The sequence below is a fragment of the Hipposideros armiger genome, unplaced genomic scaffold (assembly GCF_001890085.2).
Source record: "Hipposideros armiger isolate ML-2016 unplaced genomic scaffold, ASM189008v1 scaffold_741, whole genome shotgun sequence".
Lineage (NCBI taxonomy): Eukaryota > Metazoa > Chordata > Mammalia > Chiroptera > Hipposideridae > Hipposideros > Hipposideros armiger.
In genome coordinates this window covers 531315-545534 of record NW_017732091.1, presented here as the reverse complement: position 1 = coordinate 545534, position 14220 = coordinate 531315, and the positions used below count along the sequence as shown (strand labels likewise).

Sequence of the window (14220 nt, the reverse complement as noted above, 5' to 3'; positions counted from 1 at the left end):
GGCTTTGCACATGTGCCCTGGTCGCTCCTTTCACTGTCTCCCAGAGGAAGGTCTGGTTGTCCGGAAGGCTTTCCTCTGCGTATCCAGATGGAGAAACACGCTCCTTGTGCCTCCCATTTGCGTAAGGTAGCAGAGAGACGATGACAGTTCTGAGACCAGCGGGCAGACTTCCTCCTCAGTGCCATATGGATAGCGCCGAGGTCCCCCAGGCACCTCGAGAGGATGGGATGGGGCTGAGGGGTGTAGGCAGATGTCAGCAGATGAGTGGACTTTGCAATGGAGGCAGGCATCCGGACCATGCCGGGTTCCTTTGGAAAATGATGCCACAGAGACCTCATGTCTGCCTGGGTCTTGTTCGGTTGATTTATGGCTTGGGGGATGTCTGCGGCATGCTCTCCCCACTGCCACCCCCTAGTCCAGTCCCTTTGCCTCCATACCTGGGCCTCTGGCTGACATCCCCAGCCTTCACTGTCTCCTTCAGCTCGTCCGTGAACCGCCTCTACCGGGCTCCTCCCCAGACAGCACACCTTCTCTGGTGGAAGTCCTGACTAAGTCACGTCAGCCCTATAGAGGACGCTTTGTTTGAGAACGTGATGTTTTCAAAATATTTTGGATTCATTTTCAACATTGAAAAAGAAAGATTTTAGATAAAAATCTGAATTTCTATAACAGCTTCGGGGGCGGGGCGGGGGGAATTAGAGTGTTTGGCAGCTCTAGGCCTGCACTTCCACTTCGCAATTGACTGGGGCAGAGTAGCGTCATGGCCTTCGGACGGGGCACGTGCTTTCCAGTTCAGCTCAGTCCTTACCTCTCCCCTGTCTACCCACCTCTCCAGCTTTGCCTGGGTCCTCTGGTCTGAGTTCATTACACCTGCTCTGGGGCAAACCCGGGCCCAGAACCGAGTCCCCAGTCGGGCTTTCCATCAGCATCACTGAAGGGGCTCCAGCTTCGGGGTCTTCATGTCCAGTGATGCTCACTCCGCATCTGAAGTGTGAAGAACGAAAACACACTGCAAGTGACATTGCCCCTTAGCCAGGCAGTGGCACTGAGGATGGACAGGAGGGGTCAGTTACAAAGAGAGATTTTGAACTGTGTTGTGAAAGCTGTACAGTTTAGTGGTTTGGCTCTGGGGAGTGAGGGAGAGAAAGAAAACTAAGATGGCCCCAAGTTTTCTGAGAAACTGGGTAGATAGTGGCGATTGACTGGGACAGGGAGCTCTGGAGCGGAGCGCAGGGGAGACCCCGCAGACGGAGATGTGCAGAAAGCAGTTGGATCTCTGACTCCCGGGCTCGGTGGCAAGGCCTGGGCTGGAGGAAGGGTCTACAGAGCCACCAGCCCGAGGGGGTTGATGCAGCCATGAGAATGGAGATGCCCAGGGAGGGAATATGGTCTCAGAAGAGAATAAGGCCAAGGTGAGAATACTGGGGAGCACCAGGCAGAAGGACAGTCAGCAGGAGCCTGAGAAGAGAGGTCACAGCAGCCTGACAAGTACCAGGAGAAACTGGGGTCTCCGGAGCCCGGGGGGAGGAGAGCTTCTAGAAGAGAACGGTTAGAGAGGTCCCGTAAGACGCGGTCTGAAAACAATCTGTTTGGGAAACTGGGAGGTTACTGTTTTGTTTCCCGAGGGCAGTACATTTGCAGGGATGGAGGCAGAAGCCTTACCGCTATGAATTGACACATAAACGGGGGAAGAGTAGAAACGTGCATTGGCCAACTATTCTTTGGTGAAGTTAAGGAGAAGGAAAAAATTTCAAAAAGTAGGTAGAGGAGCTGCATAGCTGAAAAGGGGATTTTCTTTTTCTTCAGGCGGAAGAGGCATGAGCATCGTGATATGGTGCAGAGGACGGTGGGGGAGGAGAGGGTGCATTTAAAGGACATGGAGAACCAGTGTGGAGCACAGCCCAGGAGGACGGTGCAGGGTTGGGAGGAAGACCACGTGACCGGCTCTGAGATGGGCAAAGCGTCCCTTCACTCTCTGGGTCTGGAGACGGGAGGAGAAGGAAGATGTCGGTGAAGGGGTGGGAAGTTGGAGTTCATGTCTGCTTGCTTCAAATTTCGTTGAAGTCAGAGACAAGGGACGTGGCTGGAGGAGAGTGTGGGGGTGGAACGGGTGGTGTGGAGAGTGCTAATTTTAGGGTGCTCTACCCCAGCCCTAGAAGGCATAGCTGTTATTCCTATATTCTTTAGAGTTATCTTTACTTCTTTTTTAAAAATTATGTTACCCATTTTAAGCCTACCGTTCAATAAGCTTTAGCACATTTACAGAGCTGTACAACCATCATCACAATCCAGTTACATCAGCATTTTTATCACCCCGTACAAACCCCTCATGCCCACTTTCAGTCACTCCCCAACCTCACCCCCAGCCCCAGGCAACCACTAAACTGCTTTCTGTCCCTTTGGATTTGCCTACTGGGGACATTTCACGTAAATGGAACCATGCAACATGTGGCCTTCTGTCTCTGGCTTCTTTCATTCAGCATGATGTTTTCGAAGTTCATCGTGTTGTAGCATAGACTGGTACTTCAGGCCAATAAAGTACCTTTTAGGGCTGAATAATCGTCTGCTGTAGGGATATATCCCGCTTATTTATTGAGTCACAAACTGGTGGACACTGGGTTGTTTCAAGGTCTTCATGCTCTGAACATTCATGTTCATGTCTTCGTGTGCATTTATATTTTCAATTCCCTTAAAAATACCTCAGAGTAGGATCACTGGGTTAAACGGTAAGTTGTCATTTCACTTTTTAAGAAACTGCCACAATGTTTTCCAAAGTAACCAAACCATTTTACATTCCTACCAGCAATCCAGGGGGTTCCAGTTTCTCCACATCCTTGTCAACTCTTGGTGTTGTTTGTCTTTTGTATTATAAACATTCTAGTGGCTGTGAAGTGGGTTCTCATTGTGGTTTTAATTTACGTTTTCCTAATGACTAGTGATGTTGAGCATCTTTTCATGCAGTTGCTAATCTTTCATGTATCTTCTTTGGTGAAATATCTAGTCAGATCCTTTGTCCATTAAAAAAAGTATTCGGTTGTCAGAAAAGTCATGACGCATTTTTTTCAATGAAAAACATAGAAAAAATACATCATGACTTTTCCGACAACCAAATAGTTGTTTGTCTTCCTATCACTGAGCTATAAGAGTTGTACTTCACTTTTAAAAAAAATTTTATTGGGGAACAGCCATGGTCATTGGTTACACATTGCTTTCATGCTACAATGCATAGTTGACTCTTTTAGGAAGGGTGCAGCTCGCAGTGGCCCATGTTGGGATCGAACTGGCAACCTTAGTGTTATTATCAGCGACGCTCTAGCCAACTGAGCTAACCGATCACCCACTCTGCTTTACTTTTTACTAGACAAGTCCTCATTATTCCAATCCCTTATTACACTTAATAATCCTTTATGTGAAATCTCCCCTCCTCACAATTACTGTGTGATAGCTCATTTTATTGCAGTCTGACTTATACAGGTGGCTACTAATATTTGTCCTCTGATAAGCCAGCAGGAAATACCAGAACAGAAATAAGTAAAAGCGAACGCTTTGGAGCTAGACACATTTGCATTTGGATCCCAGTTTTGCCACTTATAATCCATGTGGGATGAGGCATATAAACTTTCTGAACTTGCATGTTATCATCTGTAAAATAGGAAAATAATGCCTATGTCACAGGATCATCTTAAAGAGTAGAGATAAGACATAAATAGCTCTTCACAGAGATTGGCACTCTCAGCAGATGGTGGTCAATTACATGACAGTAGCAAGTGGTCAGGAACTGAAAATAAATCTTAGGGTGTCCTGTAGGTGACAGTACTATTCGGTCAAACTGTATTTGTTGAAAAGGTCCCCGTAGTTCTTTTGTGAAAAGCGTCCTTAATTGGTACCTGAGTGCTGCTATTGTCAAAGACCGAGAGTGATGGCTCAGGAAGGTCCTCAGGCCATGGCTGCACTTTGGGACCTCATCAAGAATATGGAGTCTGGTCTTCCACTTCCGAGTGCCCGTTTGATCAGCACCCCAAGCGTGTCCAACTTTTAGAAGGCTGACTCATGTCAACTAAACTCACATAGTTATTTTAGTCTTTGGGATAACTGGAGTGACTCACTCTCTCAGGGATTGATCCATTACTCAGCCACGAACTGCTGTGAAGGTTTAAAAACACGATTATGTATTTTCATATTCAACTGACTATACATGGAGACACAGCCTTAAACGAAAACGATCATGTTTACATGGAAGAAGCATACGGGATGACACATCACAAGCACCACAGCATTGTTTATGATAATCATTCTTTAGTTCACTGGTAGGTTTGGGCTTTTTCATAGAATGTTCACATTTTGTGTGTAAGATGTTTTTGCTGCCTTAAAGAATGTAAAAACCAGAATTAGGAGTAGACGCAATGAAGGAGCCATACAGGGCTAGGAGGCTGGCAAGTAAAGAGTGGATCTTAACACTATTGGAGCTGGGAAACGGCCAGCTGGGGATTGGAGCAGCCTGTGCACTCTTGAGTGGGGAAGCCGGAGAGTTTGAGAATGCCCTCCTCTTGTTCTGAGAGGGTCCCCTCGGTGACCGCTCTGTCAGGTAAGTACCCACTCGTCGTCCTTGGGGAGGCCCGCTCCAGACGTGTTAGGCATGCTCTTTGGCTCGCTTACCTGGAGTGTGATCTGTCACCCGCTCCTCCTGCACTTGCCTGTGATCGTGCTACTCTGAAAACCGTGTTTGCGTGAAAGGCAAGGATGGGATTTTGCTCAAGCATTTGTACCCTAGGACCAGGAGATCAGGTTATGGCTGGTGGGACACAGATGCCTGAGTGATTCTTGACTGCACACCAGGGAACAAACTGGGGCGGACGTAGGCTAGGTGGTTGGTGTGCCACCTGGTTTTATGTAGTACCATTTTTTTTTTTGGTCACAAATAGGTGTCACAAAGTACCCTGGAGAGGATGGAAGATACTGGATGTGCCATCTACAGAGGCAAGGAAATGAGGTGAGCTCCGGACTGAAGATGGGAGGACCTTGGGTCTGGCGGAAGTGGGGCCTAGATTCCGGGCATGGAGATGCAACAGCATTTGTCAGCTACTCTCTCTGTTGTATGTCCCTTGTCCCAAGAGCATTTATTACACATTCAGACCAGGGTTACTCATGTTTGGGGAGTGAAGAAATGTGGTTATGGCCACGCTTAACTTAAGGCACAGCGTGTGGTGTGTGCTGCTATTCCCGGAGAATGAAGTTGCGAGATGGCGAGAAGTAAAGCAGGGTAGAGGACAAACCCTACACTGAGGGTCCATATGGCAGTCAGTTAAAGCCATGGCAGGATCGTGTTCCCAAGGTGCCCGCATGTCATTCTCCAAAGCTATTTCCCCAGTCAAAGTGTGATTGAGAGAGAGAGACAGACAGACAGGAAGGAGGGAGAGAGGGAGGGAGAGAGAGAGAGAGAGAGAGAGAGAGAGAGAGAGAGAGAGAGAGAAAGAAAGCACGAGAGAAGTGGAAGGAGGTAGGAGATGGGAGGAATCTGGAACTGTATTTTTCCCCTCATTCAGCTTCAGTAAATAACTCAAATATCTTAATAGCCTCATTTTTTCAATTTTCTGACAATTTAATTTGAGGGCTTTGGTAATGCACAATTGTTAGCACAATAAGGATCTTTTTTTTACTTAAATAAAGAGACGCTTTGTGTTTAAATGAAAGTCACATACAGAAGGAATCACATTTTTTAAAAAAAGTCTATTGAACAATTTTCAAACATGAGTCAAATACTCCACCCGCCCGTTTTTCCACCAACCTCCCCCAGGGCCACCTAAGGAGACTTTGAAATAACTCCTGGTATTCCGGGGACAGTCAGCAGGGGATTTAACGTATCATAAATGGGTCTTATAAAAAAGAATTATCTTCCCCTCAGGTTATGGAACAAAGAGTGTGTAGGAGGGTCCAGGGTGGAGGAACTGAGTCGCCTGCCTATGTAGGGAGCCCAAACAAACCTGAGTGTGTCCGAGCAGTTGGACCAGCCGGCCACGGGCCCTGTTCGAATGCGGGCTTAGTAGAGGGGACCAGGACCAGTTGGCACTGATGACTGATCCCCATTTTAATCACTGAAGCCAATACAAGGAATACCTTTTAATGATCCAAACTGAAATATTTTACCTGGAAAAAAGGCCTGGACAAGTGTACCAACTCAACCCAGGGACATGTTTGGGGTAAGTGGAGAGATTTTGAATATAACATTGTGTAACGATATAGAGCGCGGTATACCCTCCTGGTAAAACTCCAGGGCGCTGTCTGTCTTTGTTTGTCCTGGCCACGTTGCACTCCTGCCTGTGGACCTCTCAAGTCAGATAAGGCCCATCCAATCCAGATATCTCTCAAACATGACTTCACAGAGTCTTTTTACCTTGGGACTTTATACGATGGAAGAAACTAGAATTGCTAAACTCACATTCTGGGATTAGAACTTAATACATTTTGCCACATGGCTAACTCCCACACAAATGCATATGCGAACTATTATATAAAGGATATAAAGTAGACTCGGTAATGAGCTGGTAAAAGTCCTTAGGTCTGGCTGCAAGAATGCCTGTGTTCTTGTCGAATTCATAATTCCCTTCTTCTCATTCTGTAGATTCTCTTCTATGTGCCGTTATTTCCCCCGCTAAATAATAGACCATGTTGAGATGTGTCTTTCTTCCACTGGAACCTTTATTCCTGGTCTGTATTATATCCTCGTTCATTTTATGCACAGTTTTTATCCGTGCACGGCCAAGAAAAATCTCTGACTTCCTCCAATGAGCAAAGAGAAATAATCAGACCGGAACAGCCACAGCCTCCCAGCCCTGCCTCTACCCTCCTGCCAGGGTCCCCTGCCACCTACTCAGGCACTTCTCCCTGTCCTTGTCTCCTTGTCATCTGTTGTCACTGGATCATTCTCACCAGCCTGCCCACATGCTGTCACTTCCCCCGTCGAAGAAATAAATCTTCCCTTGGCCCCACTTTCTTCTTCAGCTCCATCCCATTTCTCTTTTCCCCTTTACGGCAAACCCCCTCGGAAGGGTTGCTGCCTGCCATGCCTTTCTCCCATTATCTCGCCACCCACTCCAAGCAGGTGTTTATCTCCATTAGTCAGAGGTCAACAGTGACTTCTACGGAGCTGAATGCAATAGTCATTTCTCATTTTTCGTGACTGGCCACTGCTTCTGCCTCTATTACCTCTCCCACCTTATCTCTAACTCCTGTCCCTGCTGTCCCCCCTCCAGCCCCACAGCCTTCACTGTTTCTCTGGTCCTCCAGGCACATCGTCTCCTCCGACTTTTGTCCTGGCTGTTTCCTCTGCCTACGATGCTCTCCCCATGATGTCTGCGTATCCCTTTAAAATCCCCACTGGAGTGTCACCTTTTACTGAGGTCTGCTCTGACCATCGCCGCCCTACCAGGCTGTCACTCCTGGGCCTCTTTTGTATTAGTTAACTATTGCTGTGTAACAAATTACCCCCAAACCAGTTTAAAACAAGAGACGTATCTCTCACAGTTTCTGTAGGTCAGGAGTTAGGGAGTGTGGGTGGTTCTGCCTGGGGGTCTCCTAAGAGGTTGCAGTCACATGTCACTCCAGACTGCAGCAGTCACCTGCAGGCGTCCCTGGGGCCGGAGGGTTCGTTTCTAAGATGACTTATTCTAGTGGCTGTTGGCAGGAAGCCTCAGCGTCTCCCCACACAGACCTCTTCCCAGGCTGCTTGAGTGTGCCTCGTGACATGGCAGCTGGCTTCCCCAGAACAAGCCGAGAGGTAGCCAGCAGCAGCTGCAATGTCTTGAATAACCTGTCCATGGAAGCCACACGCCATCACTTCTGCACCACCCTCTTAATGTCACAGGCCAGTCCTGTTCAAGGTGGGAGGAAACACGAGGTGTGTTTCCAGGGGGTGGGAACACTGGGGGCCATCTTGGAGACCACACCTTCACTCTCTTTTTTTCCATAGTATTATATTGTCACCTGCACACATCCCCTATCAATAACCTATTTCAGATGTTAATTTTTGGTCTCCCTACGCTAGGCTGTAAGATCCCTTAGGGTGGGGATTTTGATCTGTTTTGATGAGATTATATCTCTAGTGTCTAGCACATAGTGAGCACCTAACTATTTGTCAAATGAATAATTGGATAGAAAGCTCTGTAAAATTCTGTCTGCCTACCCTGATTATTATTCTGAAGCAGCTTCTCTCTCTTAAATTGCAAGGAGCAGCGGCTCCAGCCGGCTCTTTACACTTCTCTGAGCATGCAGTGACCCATCTTTGTTCTCTGACCCAGTCTATTTAGTGCCTTTGCTGGAGTGAATAACATCCTGATTGAGATCTGAGCTAAAAACAAATTCTCCCTCATTGAACCCCCTCCGAGCACCACCACCACCACCATTAACACACACACACACACACACACACACACACACACACACACACACACACACACAGAGTTTTTCTTTGACCATTTCATGCCCAGTATAGGTAAAAGTAATAGGATCTTATGCACAATGTCTTCGGAGTCTGTCAGGGCTAAGAGTGGAGGAGGGAACGATAATAAGTAGAAGGAGAAAGACAAAGGATGGAGATCTGGAGGTCAGGTGACTGTAAGAGAACCAAGGGCCCATGGTGGCTCTGTTCCATGGCCTAAGAGAGGAATTATTAGCATCTGGGTAGCAATCCTACCGCCACCAGAGTCCAGGAATTACTGACAGGAGCAGCAGCACATGTTCCCCCCACTCTTACCCCCCAGTAGCTGAGGTGGCAATGGACATGCTGGTGCCTGAGGAGGTGGAACCCCCCGCTGAGGGGAGTTTAGGTAAGAGAGCAGGTGGCAGCTGTGAAGGACAGGGCCAAGCTGGCGAGGAGAGGGCTCCCGCCTCTCCGTCCGCTCTCAGGCCCATCCTGACTTTTCCTCACAGGCTCTTGCTTCAGCCATGTCCCCACGCCTATGCCTTGCTTCTTCCTTTACCACGGGCTTTCCCCCACAGTCTGCAAACATGATTAGCTCTCCCCTATCCTCAAAACCTGTCCTCTGTACTGGGACCACTTTTGGTCAGGTCTGAGCCATCCCCCACATAAAACGAGCACACACAGAAATACACATTCCTCTTTATTTGGTCCTGTTTCCAACCACCATTTGTCTTTCCTTAGCAGACTTATGAAGCGAGCTACTCCTATGCCTGGCCTTCCTCATCTGTTTATTCATTTATTAATTTATGCAAGAAGCAATTTATTGAGGACCTAGTATGTAAAAAATACTGGAAATAGAGAAATGGAGTATGGAGCCCTCTGCCTGGTAGGGACACAGTAGGCAAACAAATGATAATATCAAGTGATAAGAACAGCAAAGAGGACATTGTAGGGTGGCAGCTAGAGAGAAGCGCAGGATGGGAGGGGAACCGCCGAGACAGGAGACAGTACGTAACAGTCACCAGCCTCTTAGGGTTGGAGCGAGGGTTAGAAGAGTTATGACATGCCGAGTGGCAATGCCCACTCACACTCCATTAGTAGGTGGGGGCCAGATTGCAAATTCTCCCCCTTGGATGCCAATCCCAAGCTCATTTGATTGCCTCAGGAAGGTCTGGGGAAAGGTTCCCACACTCCAAGAGTTCTTGGGAAATGGGGACAGATTAGAGAGATTGGGCAGGGCCATCGGAGGCCACTCAGGGCCATCGGAGGCCACTGCTCATCGAGGAAACACAGGCTCTGGGTTTCCTGGGTTGGGCAGAGTCACACCTCCCCCCTCACTGTTCTCCCCACATGGCTTCTGAGCCTGACTTCTTCAAAATGGAGGGTGCCTCCCAGGGTGGGGCTGAGGACAGTACCCATGATGTCCCTGCTCCCCTCCCAGCCGCACAGTGCAGGTGGGGCCCTTTGCCATCTGGGGAGGGGTCTGACACTGCTGAGGATGGCTGAGCTGTGGAAACTGCTGTTTGCCGGCTGCTCTGTCAGCAGGGAGGGGGCGTTCTTCACAAGGAGAGTTACGGAAAGCTCCGGGACACCAGCCCATGAGATGGTGAGCCACCCTGACTGAAAGGAGCAGCAGACCCCGGTCAGCTCCTGACCTGGGGACAGTCTCAGATGAGGGCACAAGTCGCATGTGTATGCTAAACGTTTTAAAAAGCCATTCATGGGCTGGCCAACTGGCGCGATGGTTAAGAACTGGCTCGGGATGCCAGAGGGCCCCAGTTCGGATCCCACATATGAGGGCCAGTGACACTGCCCTCCACAGCTAAGATGCTAAACAACAGCTCAACCTGGAGCTGGGCTGCCGTGAGTCGCCGGCGTCGGCGTAGGCTGCAGCCCCTGCGGCAGTGGGTTGCCATAGGCTACCATATGTAGCCAGCAGTCAGCGTGAGCGGCCAGCAGCCACAGTTAGCGGCCATCCAGAAGCCGGCAACTGATCTGCCTCGCCCGGGAAGAGCGCAATGATGGTGCCAACTTGGGTCAGTGAAGCAACGTCCTCCACAACTAGACTGAAGAACAAAAGGACAGCAACTTGTCTGTTCCCCTTCCCCCAATTCCCCAATAAAAATCTTTAAAAAAAAAGCCATTCATAAGAGAAGAAAAACAAAATCACCCATAATCATACCACCCAGAGATAATCACTATTAACATTTGGGGTAAGTCCTTCTAGACTTCTCACCGGCTTTTTCTACATAATATGCAAACTTCATTTCATGTTAATATACTTCCAACGATATCATTTTAAGTGATTGTATGGATAGTATTTCCGTGAATCAGCTGAAGGGGTGATTTGTATAAGAAGACATGGTTTGTGTAATCCTATATTCCAGGTCACCCATCTTCCCCCAGGCAGCCCCACCAGAGACCATGTTTCCACACTCTGAGTGTATCTGAAACAGGGCTTTTCCCACCAAACCCTTCCCTCTTCCAAAGTTCCATTCTTCTGTCACACACACACAAATGCCTAGAGTCACTTTTTCTTCCTTCCCTAACATCTTCGAGTCACCACATCCAGTCTATTCTTCTCTGCAATAGTTTTTCACCCACCCCACCCCCTTCACTCCTTTCAGTACCTGAGGCCAGAACACTATTAACTTAGGCCTGATAACAAGATTCTCCAGCTTACTGCGATTGCTCCTTAATTGATGTCCTTTCCTTTGGTCTGTCTCTCCTTTTTTCCCTCTAATTCATTCTTCATAATGCTCTCAGACTTCAAATACTGCTCAAAAAATCTTCAATGACTTCAAATGCCCTAAAACCTATCTTGCATTGTAGAGCGCATCTCACACCATTTCTTTTTCTGAAAATAAAATATGCCTGGCAATATGACTTACAGGCATATTACCTGTATATAATAAGAAGTATATATAAGAACATATACTTCTCACGAGGAATGATCTACCTGTATCTGTAATTTAGAAATATCCGTCAATCTCAGTGCATAGCCCAACAGTTGGCAAAAGGTAGCTATTCAAATAGGAAGGCTGAATAAATGAGTGGATGAAGTGCTTTCTGTTTTCCACGGACTTTCATCACAAAACTGGAGTTCATGTCTTTTCTGGGTTAAAATTAAAGAGTTAATTAATGCGCAGACTTGAAAATATTGTCAAGGAAGATATTAACGTGATGGGATGGGCGGGCATGAGGTATCATACTGAGAATGTTGGTGGTGGGAAGTTTCCATCACTTTTTTTGCACGTTTGCAGTAACATTTTACAGAGTACCCCAAATCTAGGATCTCTAGTCCTCTCCACTCTCCCTAGCTTCTCTTCCTCAGACAAATGGAATACCTGTCCTAAGCAGTGTGGAGGAAAAGGTGAAATAGTATGTTTTGGATATAATGAGTTTGAGTGATGCAGAGAGAGAAAAGGGAACCTCCAGTTTGGTGAGGGTGACATGACACACAGGTAGCCAGCAAATTGATGGGTCCTATCAGTACGTCACAGTGCTAGAGCTTGGAATGAGGGCACCTTGGACGTGTTACTATCCCACTGAGCCTCATTCGTTATCCAGAAAATAGAGATAATACCTACCACTTGTGGTTATAGAGAGGGTTAAGTGTAGTCAGGATAGATTTGTGCTTATAGCACATGATAAAACAAGGCAATAGATAGCTATTACTATTGTATTAGTCGGGGTTCTCCAGAGAAACAGAATCAATAAGATATATGAGATTTATTATAAGGAATTAGGTCACGGGACCATGGTGGCTGGTAAGTCAGAAATCTGCAGAGTTGATATTCAAGTCCCACCGCAGAGCCAATGTCCCAGTTTAAAGGCGAGTAGGTAGGAAAATTGTCCCTATTTGGGGGGGGAGGATCAACCTTTGTTTGTTCTATTCAGGACTTAAAGTGTTTGGACGAGGCCCACTTACATTACAGAGGGCAATGTGCTTTACTCAGTCTACAGATTTCAATGATAATCTCATCCCAAAACACCCTCCCAGAAACACCTAGAATAATGTTTGATCAAGTACTTGGGCACCCCATGGCCCAGTTCAGTTGAAACATCACAGCTATTATCAGTGATAATAAATTGTAGGCACAGAGCGCTGTGAGAGTACTTCAGGGATATTGATCAGTCTGGGAGGGTAGGTATAGGGGAGGCCTCAAAGAAAAAGGATTATGACGGCTTCCTAAAAGTTATGGAGCCTAACAGGCTGTGTGTCATCCAGGGGAAGATGCCCAGGAGACATTCCCTATGAAGAGGTGGGGCTCGGGGGAAAGAACTGCCGGTAGATCAGGATGTGAGGGACAAGTTAGAAGCCGAAGCCGTGAGAGTGGATGAGATCAGTCAGGGAAAAAAATGTGTAGGTGAAAAACAAGGGAATGGGGCCATGAAGAATAACAGCATTTTACGGGCAGCCAACAGAGAGGACTAGCTAGGAGAAAAATGTACTGAACTGGAATGTTCCCCAAAATTCAAGACTTGAAACAAATAAATGCTTTTTTTTTTTTGTCTGTCAAATCAAAGATCTTAAAATTCGTTTACGGAAAATTGATGCTATTTGTACTGAAACGATAAGCACACATGAGGTGAGGCCCTTGTGATATTTGGCTTCTGGCTCCCCACCAGAAGCTCCCCACCTCTGGCCCAGATTGCGAGGAACCAACATTAGGTAACTAGGCAGGGGACAGCCAAGTAGGTGGCCATCTCCATGGAATGATTTGGGAAGGTCCTGCTACCCCAGCACCACCCCTGCAGCAATCCTTCCATCTCAGACTTTCTGAAGGGAAGAATCATTTGTGATCCATCAGTAGAGGCTAGAGAGAGCTGGCTCTGCTTCTAACTGGCTGAATGCTCTGATAGAGGACCAGTCACTTCCCTCTCTGGGACTCAGGTTCTTCCTTTGTAGAATGAAGAGATTGAACTTGATGGTCTCTAAAGTCATGGTTTGCCCCAACTTTCCATGAATCAGACTGTAAAGAATTGCTGAATTGTCTCAGTTCATGAATTTGTATTTTTGCATTGGGGTCAGAAAATCTCACCAAGAGAAGAAACATGTTACAAACTATTCATATAAGCATAAGTTAATATTTCTGATTGCTAAGGATTTAATCAAATGGGAGTTCCTTTGGGGTTTGGGGGTTGGGGGTGGGAGGAAGGGAAAGAGAAATAAATACTCAGTAGGGGACACTGCTCACGAGAACAAGCCTATTGGGTGAGTAGGGATTGGTGGGATGAGATCTCTGCCAGCTAGAGGGGATTTCTGGAGTCTCAGAAATCTGGTTCAGTTTAACAAACAGTTGCTGCGGATCCACCATGTGCCAGGCACTCAGCTTAGGAGAGTGGATACAACAGTGCATGAAACCAAGTCCTTGACCTTCAGGAATTGACGGTCAGAAACCGAGAAGGAAAAGGAGCCCTTCAGCAGACGGTGTTAATTGTACAGCATGTGGTTACAAGTGTAGATTCTGGGCCAGATTGCTTAGATCTGAACCCTAGCTCTGCCACTCACTAGGTGTGAGACCTTGGGCAAATTCCTTAACCTCTCTGTTTCTATTTCTCCATCAACAAAATGAAGATAATAGCAGAACCTGCTTATAGGGTCGTTGTGAGGATAGAGTGAGTTGCCTGGAATAAACACTAGACATAAGTGTTTGTTATGACTGAGTCTTGGAGGCAGGCATTAGGTGTTATGGCAGAGGAGGCAAGAAGGTCAGGGAAACCTCCAGAGACAAGTGTGTCCCCGGCACAGTTGGTGGCCATTTTGCATCTTTGCCTTTATTTGTCTTTCCTGGGTCTCT

The 14220-nt window shown here is 47.2% G+C and overlaps 1 long non-coding RNA gene across 4 annotated transcripts in view; it reads left to right on the top strand.

The window, feature by feature from the left end:
• Positions 1–14220, top strand: part of LOC109373711 (uncharacterized) — a 25966-nt gene that overhangs the window by 8917 nt on the left and 2829 nt on the right. For 2 of the 4 annotated variants that reach the window (XR_002122273.1, XR_002122274.1), the window contains exons 2-3: positions 4923–4990; positions 5903–6197. This is a non-coding gene — a long non-coding RNA (uncharacterized LOC109373711). Of the gene's footprint in view, positions 1–4922; positions 4991–5902; positions 6950–14220 lie in introns of those variants that run through there. The other 2 variants (XR_002122272.1, XR_002122275.1) reach the window with 2 other exon arrangements.